An 8226-nucleotide genomic window follows, 5' to 3' on the forward strand; every position below is an offset into this window, starting at 1 on the left:
GTTCAGTTCAAGTGTTCACCAGTCTGATGGCTTCTAGATAGGAAGTGTCTCTGTGCCTGTTGGTATCAGACTTCATGCTTCGATACCGCCTGCCTAAGGGAGAAAATAGCTTGTGGCTGCGGTGTGTGGGGAACTTTATGATGCTGTGGGACTACCTCAGGCACTGTTTAATGTAGATGTTCTGGATGGGTGGGAACACAGCCCTAGGGGATGTACTGGGCCGTCTTCACCACCCACTGAAGGGCGTTGCGGGTGTGGACAGAGCAATTCCTGTACCAGGCCGTGATGCAAACGGTCAGAACGCTCTCGATGGTGCAGTGGTAGTATTGGAGAGGACCTGTTACAAATCCCTTTGGCTCGGCAGTCTAGGGGGGATGGTAATGAGACCCGTAACATAACTCATGCCAAGTATAATAGTGAAAAAGTAACAGTGAGAATGAAAAACCACAGACGACTAAATTACCGTCAAACACTCAGGGTTTATTTTTAAACACACGGTAAAGGGGGGCAGGAAAAGGGGCTGAGCTGGACCCAAGGAAAGAAACAAATATCCAAAAACACCCCTAAGCTAGACTAGCCTACTTCAATACAGCTAACTAACTAACAAAAAATACAGCGGATGGTCCGCCCAGTTCTAACTAGGGTATTTAGACAAAGTATTCTTACGGGTAATGTATGCCCATGGGCAACTTGTCTTGGTACCCCCTTTTCCCACCGTCAAACAAACACCATAACAAAACCAATACTCACAGGTGGGGACAAAGTGATATGTAGTTGCAAAAACAAAAGACAACTCAATCCAAAGAGAGAGAGTGATATAGAGAGAGAGATAAGATAGAGAGTGATATAGAGAGCAAGAGGGAGAGAGATATAGAGAACAAGATAGAGAGAGCAAGATATAGAGAGATATAAATAGCAAGATAGAGAACGCGATATAGAGCGCAAGATATATAGAGAGAGATATAGAGAGCAAGATGTATAGAGCGCGAGATATAGAGCACAAGATAGATATATAGACGGATATAGAGAGTGAGATATAGAGAGCGGGATATAGAGAGAGTGATATAGAGAGCGCAATATAGAGAGAGAGATATATATATATAGACAGATATAGAGAGCAAGGTAGAGATATAGAGAGCAAGATAGAGATATAGAGAGCAAGATAGAGAGAGAGAGATATAGAGAGCAAGATATAGAGAGAGTGATATAGAGAGCAAGATATAGAGTGCAAGATATAGAGAGCGAGAGAGAGAGATATAGAGAGCGAGATATAGAGAGATCGAGCTCCAGAGAAAACAACTGAATGGGTTTTTAAACCAAGGGAAAGGGGATGTGATAGGGTAATGGAAAAGGAGTAGATGTCTTCTGATTGACTGATTGGGGAATGATGATTGCCACCTGTGAGGGGAGAAGGAGAAAAAAGAAATACACACACACAGGATACTTAAAACTGCTGACTCTACTGTAGTCCCGTTGATGTGGATTTGGGCGTGTTCCCTCCTCAGCTTCCTGAAGTCAACAATTAACTCCTTTGTTTTTCTTACGCTGAGGGAGAGGTTTTTGTTCTGGCACCACAATGCCTGTTCACTTACTTCCTCCCTATAGGCTAACTCGTCATTGTTGGTTATCAGGCCTACAATGGAGTTGGTGTCATGCAAAGCCAGGCAGTTGTGAGTGAACAGGGAGTACAGCAGAGGACTAAGGACACACCCTGAGAAGGGTGTAATTGCAGACCCCAATTAGGTCTGTTTTCTAATATCTGCGTTTCTTAGTCAAGTTACACCCATTGGTGCTCGTCATTGGCCCATGGCTGTTTCTTTTGCGTCGGGGACAACAGTTGTTAACAACTGTAACTAAGCCTAACCCTAATTCCTTTCCAAACCTTAACCCCATTCTCTTAACCTGCCACGGTAATTCACCTAACCTGCCAAGTTAGTTATCCTAACCTGCTATGTAAACATATCATCTGTGTCGAGAAACCATCAGTCTCATAACAACGGAACTGACCAGTGGCAGGTGTCAATGGGCGTTTCCTGATATCAAGAAACGCCCCGAATTGTGGTCTGCAATTAGACCATATTGCACCCCCCTGGTGGGCCCCTGTGTTAAGTTAGTCTGGAGGAGGTGTTGTTGCCAATCCTCACAGCCTGTGGTCTACCCGTCAGGAAGTCCAGGATCCAGTTGCAGAGGATAGTGTCCAGGCCCAGGGCTTTGAGCTAGGAGGGAACAATAGTGTTGAATGCTGAACTGTAGTCAATGAACAGCTTTCTCACGTAGGTGTTCCTCTTGTCGAGATGTGTTAAGGCTGTGTGAATAGCGATGGAAATGGGATCTTCCACAAAGATTTGGTTAATTGGCCACCAAATCAACATTTTGCAATAGCCATCTAGGTCTCTGGATTTGAAACCCATTGAGAACCTGTGGTTTGAATTGAAAAGGAAAGTCCATAAGCACAGACAAAGAATATCAAGTCTCTGGAAAGATTATGCATGGAGGTGGACGAAGATCCCTCCCAATGTGTTCTCCAACTCAAAACATTTGAGAAAAAGGCTGTGCCGTTATCCTCGCGAGGTGAGGAATTGAAAACGGGGGTGTCAATCATTTTAACCCCAACTTTAAATTTAAAAAAAAGTATATTACTTGTTAAACAAAATCTAATATAATTTCGCCATTTCTTGGAGCATATATTGGTCCGTATTTTTTATTATTTCTTTGAGACAGTAATTTTGGTGTCAGTAATCTTGAACCACACAGTATATACTGTACGGGAAAAAAGTGGGACCGTACAATATTATAAGATCACTTGGCTCCTAAGAAAAGGTCCAGACAAAAGTATGCTCCGCCTCCTACTCTTTCCGCTAGTTGTTGTCACGATATTGGAGGAGAAGGAGTCCTGTGGCTCTGGGTCTTTCTGTGTGAATGTCAGCCGTAACCTGAAACCCCTGTCAAGTGTGAACAGAACGAAGGAGAGACTTTCACAGATCTCCTTCCAAGTTCACAGGTATCTTTGAAAAGAAAGCCTGAAAGGGAGGCTCACACTCAAAGGGGGAGTGAGAGAAAGCCACTCTTTCTCCTAATCAACCTCAATGGATTTTCTTCCCTAGTTTTTCCTCTGGAACTCCGACTTAATCTCAGATGGACAAAGGAAGGACCCCCTCCCCCCGCCTCATCTAATTTATATCCCAACACACTGAGATCTGTAGTAGTGCTCTGCTATTATTACCACCAATGGAATTGCCGCTCCCAGAGACTTGGTGTTAGCTGGACAAAAGGTGGGCTTTACAGTACACTGCAGGTGTTACTTAGTTTGAAAATCACATGCAGTAAAACAGTAGGATTTTTGAACGCTCATTAATGTTAGCTCAATATTAGAAACCACTTGTCTTCTAGCACAAATAAATTCTGAATAACTTTGGTCGTTTCTTAAGTGGCCATTATTGTTGGACCACTGTTCAAGAAGTACTCATGACCAGCAGATCATCTAAACGGCAAATAAATTGTTTGGCAATATGTACAATATACCCTCCTTTCAGATAAGTGAAAGTCTTGTGTTGTGCTATCTAGTACCTCCTCAACATGGCTTAATGCAGACAAGGATACCAAGCCCTATGCAAACAACACTGCCTCCGAGAGAAATTACCCTAGTAAACGCTCTGCTTGTTATTTGGAGTTTATCTGAAGCATTGTGTTAACACTGAGACTTGTTAGATAGCGAGATAGACTGTGTGAGAGTGACGTGTTGTCAGAACCTCAAACCCGCTGCTGCTCCTCTTGTTTGCCATAGAGCTCAGTGGGCAACCCTCTTTACACAGAGCCCCTCTTAAATCAGAGGGTAAACAGAAGCCTTCCACAATGTGACATTGGCCCCATGCTTTAGCCTAGCTGCCAGGAGGGGATAGACAGAGAAGAGTCTACTCTGTTTGACTTTACCGCTAAATGAAGGCCATATCCTACACACAGATATAAAACCCACCGTTGAAACCATTGATTTCACTTCAGGTAGAGGAAGAATAATACGGTACAATCTCTTTCAGAATGACATTTTAATGACTAATCAGAATCGCTCAAATTAAGTTGAATTACCGGAGCTTTATTGTAGTTAGATGGGTAAGGCCAGTCAGTATGTAATGAGACAGCTATAGCAGTCTTAAGACTGTCTCTTTGTTTATATCTGAGCCTGTTTCAGAGCCAGAGGTTTACTGCCCATCCCATCAGCCTGTCAACTCAGCTGGCAATAACACTAACAGCCCTGAAAGCAATTGCAGACGTGTGTGTCTGTGTGTTTTGAAAGGGATAAATGAGAACAAGATAAAAACATTACTGGTTTCAAGTTGAACAATAGATTTACAAAATAAGATGTATAAAGGACTCATTGCGCTGCTGGTTGCGTTCTGATATAGGGTGTCTGATACAGGTTTTCATGTGATTTTAGTCTACCTACAGCCGCTCTGAGCAGAGTCTAATATTGAGTTATTAGAAAACTAGAATATATAACAAGATCTTCCATCATTTGGAGGACAGGAGTTTTATAAGCAATTTCCTGGTTGAACTCTATGTACGCTGGGGCAGAGTGAGTGGAAGCCATATTGGTTAGAGAAGCCAACTAACCCTTTGGGAATTTTAACATTGTGTGAGTACTGGTGAGGGTAGAAATATCTGGCTGAACTCCCATATGTACGCTGAGGCAGAGTGAGTGACAGCCATCTTGGTTAGAGAAGCCATTTAACCCTTGGGTTTTGCCTGCTACATGTCAGGACCTGCAGATGAACATAGCTGCAGCTTGTTAGTGACATGAAGGCCCCACCCTGGCATCCCCAGCTGATCACTAACCGGTCTAGAAATGTTCATTACACCCTAGCTAGCTTTACACCTCACTGTTACCCCACTACAATCCTGTAGCCCAGTAGACACAGTAGGATTTTCTTCATCCTACAATGTAACTGTACATCTGACATAAAACGGTAGCCTTCTATAAATGACATGTCATCCCAATGTGTAGGCTATATTACAACCTGTTCCTATAACACACTTACCTCTCCACCCAGTTTGGGTAGGAGGATGATGCCTCATTGGCTTGTTATTGTTGCAGGGTAATGAGTTCTGCATTTTTCTCCACATTGCTCCTGTTGATGGCATTAACTAAAGCAAGCAGAGCGGAAACCACCAGGAGCTTTATGAATGACATCCTACAGATGGGAACGGATTAGGCCTTGCTCTCTTCGTTACAGCGCCAGGTGGCTTTTTCCTCCAGCAAAGGTGTTACACTTAATCCCATTACGTCGCTACTAAATCTCACAGACATCAAAATGATCACCCCCCCCCCCTCCCTGCGCTACTGCCCCCCTCACAACCTCCCTCTCTCCTCCACTACCCTGCCCCCTCACAACCTCCCTCTCTCCTCCTCCTCTCCCTGCCCTCCTCTCCCTACCCTCCTGCCCCCCTCACAACCTCTGTCTCTCATCACTCCTCCTTCTCTCCCTGCCCTCCTGCCCCCCTCACAACCTCCCACTCTCCTCCTTTTCTCCCTGCCCTCCTGCCCCACTCACACCCTCCCCCTCTCCCTCTCTCCTCCTCCTCTCCCTGCCCTCCTCTCCCTACCCTCCTGCCCCCCTCACAACCTCTGTCTCTCCTCCTTTTCTCCCTGCCCTCCTGCCCCACTCACACCCTCCCCCTCTCCCTCTCTCCTCCTTCTCTCCCTGCCCTCCTGCCCCACTCACACCCTCCCCCTCTCCCTCTCTCCTCCTTCTCTCCCTGCCCTCCTGCCCCCTCACAACCTCCCACTCTCCTCCTTTTCTCCCTGCCCTCCTGCCCCACTCACACCCTCCCCCTCTCCCTCTCTCCTCCTTCTTTCCCTGCCCTCCTGCCCCCCTCCCATCCTCCTGCTCACTTTCCATCCTTTCTCTTTCCAAGTGACTGGAGGTGGCTTCACCTGAAAGGAGTCAAAATCTTCAGGCAGCTGCTGTTTTAGCTGGCGCGCCGACTCGCTGCGAATGCCAATCTTGATCTAATTTCAGCACGCTGGTGGCCCCTTATTCCCCCGTCCAATAACGTGTCTGCTGGAAAAATCCCACTGCTACAAATCAAGTCTATAATCCTAGCAAGGGACCTCATGTCAATCTCGTTTTACAAACCCATGCTGCAGGTTTCCCCCTTTCTCTTTCTCTGTGTATTGCCGGTTGGCCTCTGGGGACAGTCCTTAAGTCCCACATCTCCTCAGAAGAATAGATCAGGGATCACAAAACATGACCCCCCAGAACCTTGATATCACAATATTGCGACCCTTGGGGCATAAAACATAGGTGAGGATTAGGACTTTGCATAATAAGATTACACGCTGACTGGATGAAATCAAGGGAGGATCCATATGTGGCCGGCTGGCTCACTGTCAGCTGCTGTAGGCTGAGGGATATGTGTCGCAGAGGGTGGCAGGCAGCCTAGGAGCTGCTGGAAATCAAATGGGATTGTGTTCTGAATTAGCTGTCCATTCCCAGCCACTGGTGTCCCATACTCACAGGGTCAGACTCCATCTCCCACAGCTGCATTTGTGGGGGTAAGGTTGGCTCACGTGCAGTCCACTTACTCATAACCTACTGCCCACAACTACAGGTCGATGTCAAGTCAGCTTCATCTATAACCCACATTGAATTTGATTTACCAATGTATAATTAAGGAAGCAAAATAGAGGTGATTACACTATGTATCACTGTTATCGTTTCTCAGTGTCTTTAGAATGTGACATCCAGTGTATTTGCTATTGTTGTAGTCTCTGTAAATACTGTATGTACAAAATGAATGCTTTGTTGAATAAATGAGTAGGTACCACAAGTAGAACTTACTATGAGACGAACCTCCTCTGTGTACCAGTTCCTTTCTCCTCTGCGTACCAGTTCCTTTCTCCTCTGTGTACCAGTTCCTTTCTCCTCTGTGTACCAGTTCCTTTCTCCTCTGTGTACCAGTTCCTTTCTCCTCTGTGTACCAGTTCCTTTCTCCTCTGTGTACCAGTTCCTTTCTCCTCTGTGTACCAGTTCCTTTCTCCTCTGTGTACCAGTTCCTTTCTCCTCTGTGTACCAGTTCCTTTCTCCTCTGTGTACCAGTTCCTTTCTCCTCTGTGTACCAGTTCCTTTCTCCTCTGTGTACCAGTTCCTTTCTCCTCTGTGTACCAGTTCCTTTCTCCTCTGTGTACCAGTTCCTTTCTCCTCTGTGTACCAGTTCTTTTCTCCTCTGTGTACCAGTTCCTTTCTCCTCTGCGTACCAGTTCCTTTCTCCTCTGCGTACCAGTTCCTTTCTCCTCTGCGTACCAGTTCCTTTCTCCTCTGTGTACCAGTTCCTTTCTCCTCTGCGTACCAGTTCCTTTCTCCTCTGCGTACCAGTTCCCTTCTCCTCTGCATACCAGTTCCTTTCTCCTCTGTGTACCAGTTCCTTTCTCCTCTGTGTACCAGTTCCTTTCTCATCTGTGTACCAGTTCCTTTCTCCCTCACAGAAATGTGTATGACCAGACACCATCCACCCGCTGTCCCCCAAATGACCAACAAGGAATGAGCCTTGGCAAGCAGCTCATGGTGTTCCATTTGCACCATTTGCCTGAGAGTTTTTAACTTGTCCTGCGTGTCATTCAGTGGTAGAACACTGTGAGTTGCCAAGGCTCATTACCTGTTGGTCATTTGGGGGGACAGCGGGTCAAATCAATCAAATCAAAATCATTTTATTTATTTATTTATTTGTCACATACACATGGTTAGCAGGTGTTAATGCGAGTGTAGCGAAATGCTTGTGCTTCTAGTTCCGACAATGCAGTAATGACCAACGAGTAATCTAACCTAACAATTCCACAACTACGACCTTATACACACAAGGGTAAAGGGATAAAGAATATGTACATAAAGATATATGAATGAGTGATGGTACAGAACGGCATAGACAAGATGCAGTAGATGGTATAGAGGGCAGGTAGTTTGCCCCCGGTGATGCGTTGTGCAGACCTCACTACCCTCTGGAGAGCCTTACGGTTGTGGGCGGAGCAGTTGCCGTACCAGGCGGTGATACAGCCCGACAGGATGCTCTCGATTGTGCATCTGTAGAAGTTTGTGAGTGCTTTTGGTGACAAGCTGAATTTCTTCAGCCTCCTGAGGTTGAAGAGGCGCTTCTGCTCCTTCTTCACAGCGCTGTCTGTGTGGGTGGACCAATTCAGTTTGTCCGTGATGTGTACGCCGAGGAACTTAAAACTTA

Source organism: Oncorhynchus masou, chromosome 22 (genome assembly GCF_036934945.1).
Source record: "Oncorhynchus masou masou isolate Uvic2021 chromosome 22, UVic_Omas_1.1, whole genome shotgun sequence".
Taxonomy (NCBI): Eukaryota; Metazoa; Chordata; class Actinopteri; order Salmoniformes; family Salmonidae; genus Oncorhynchus; species Oncorhynchus masou.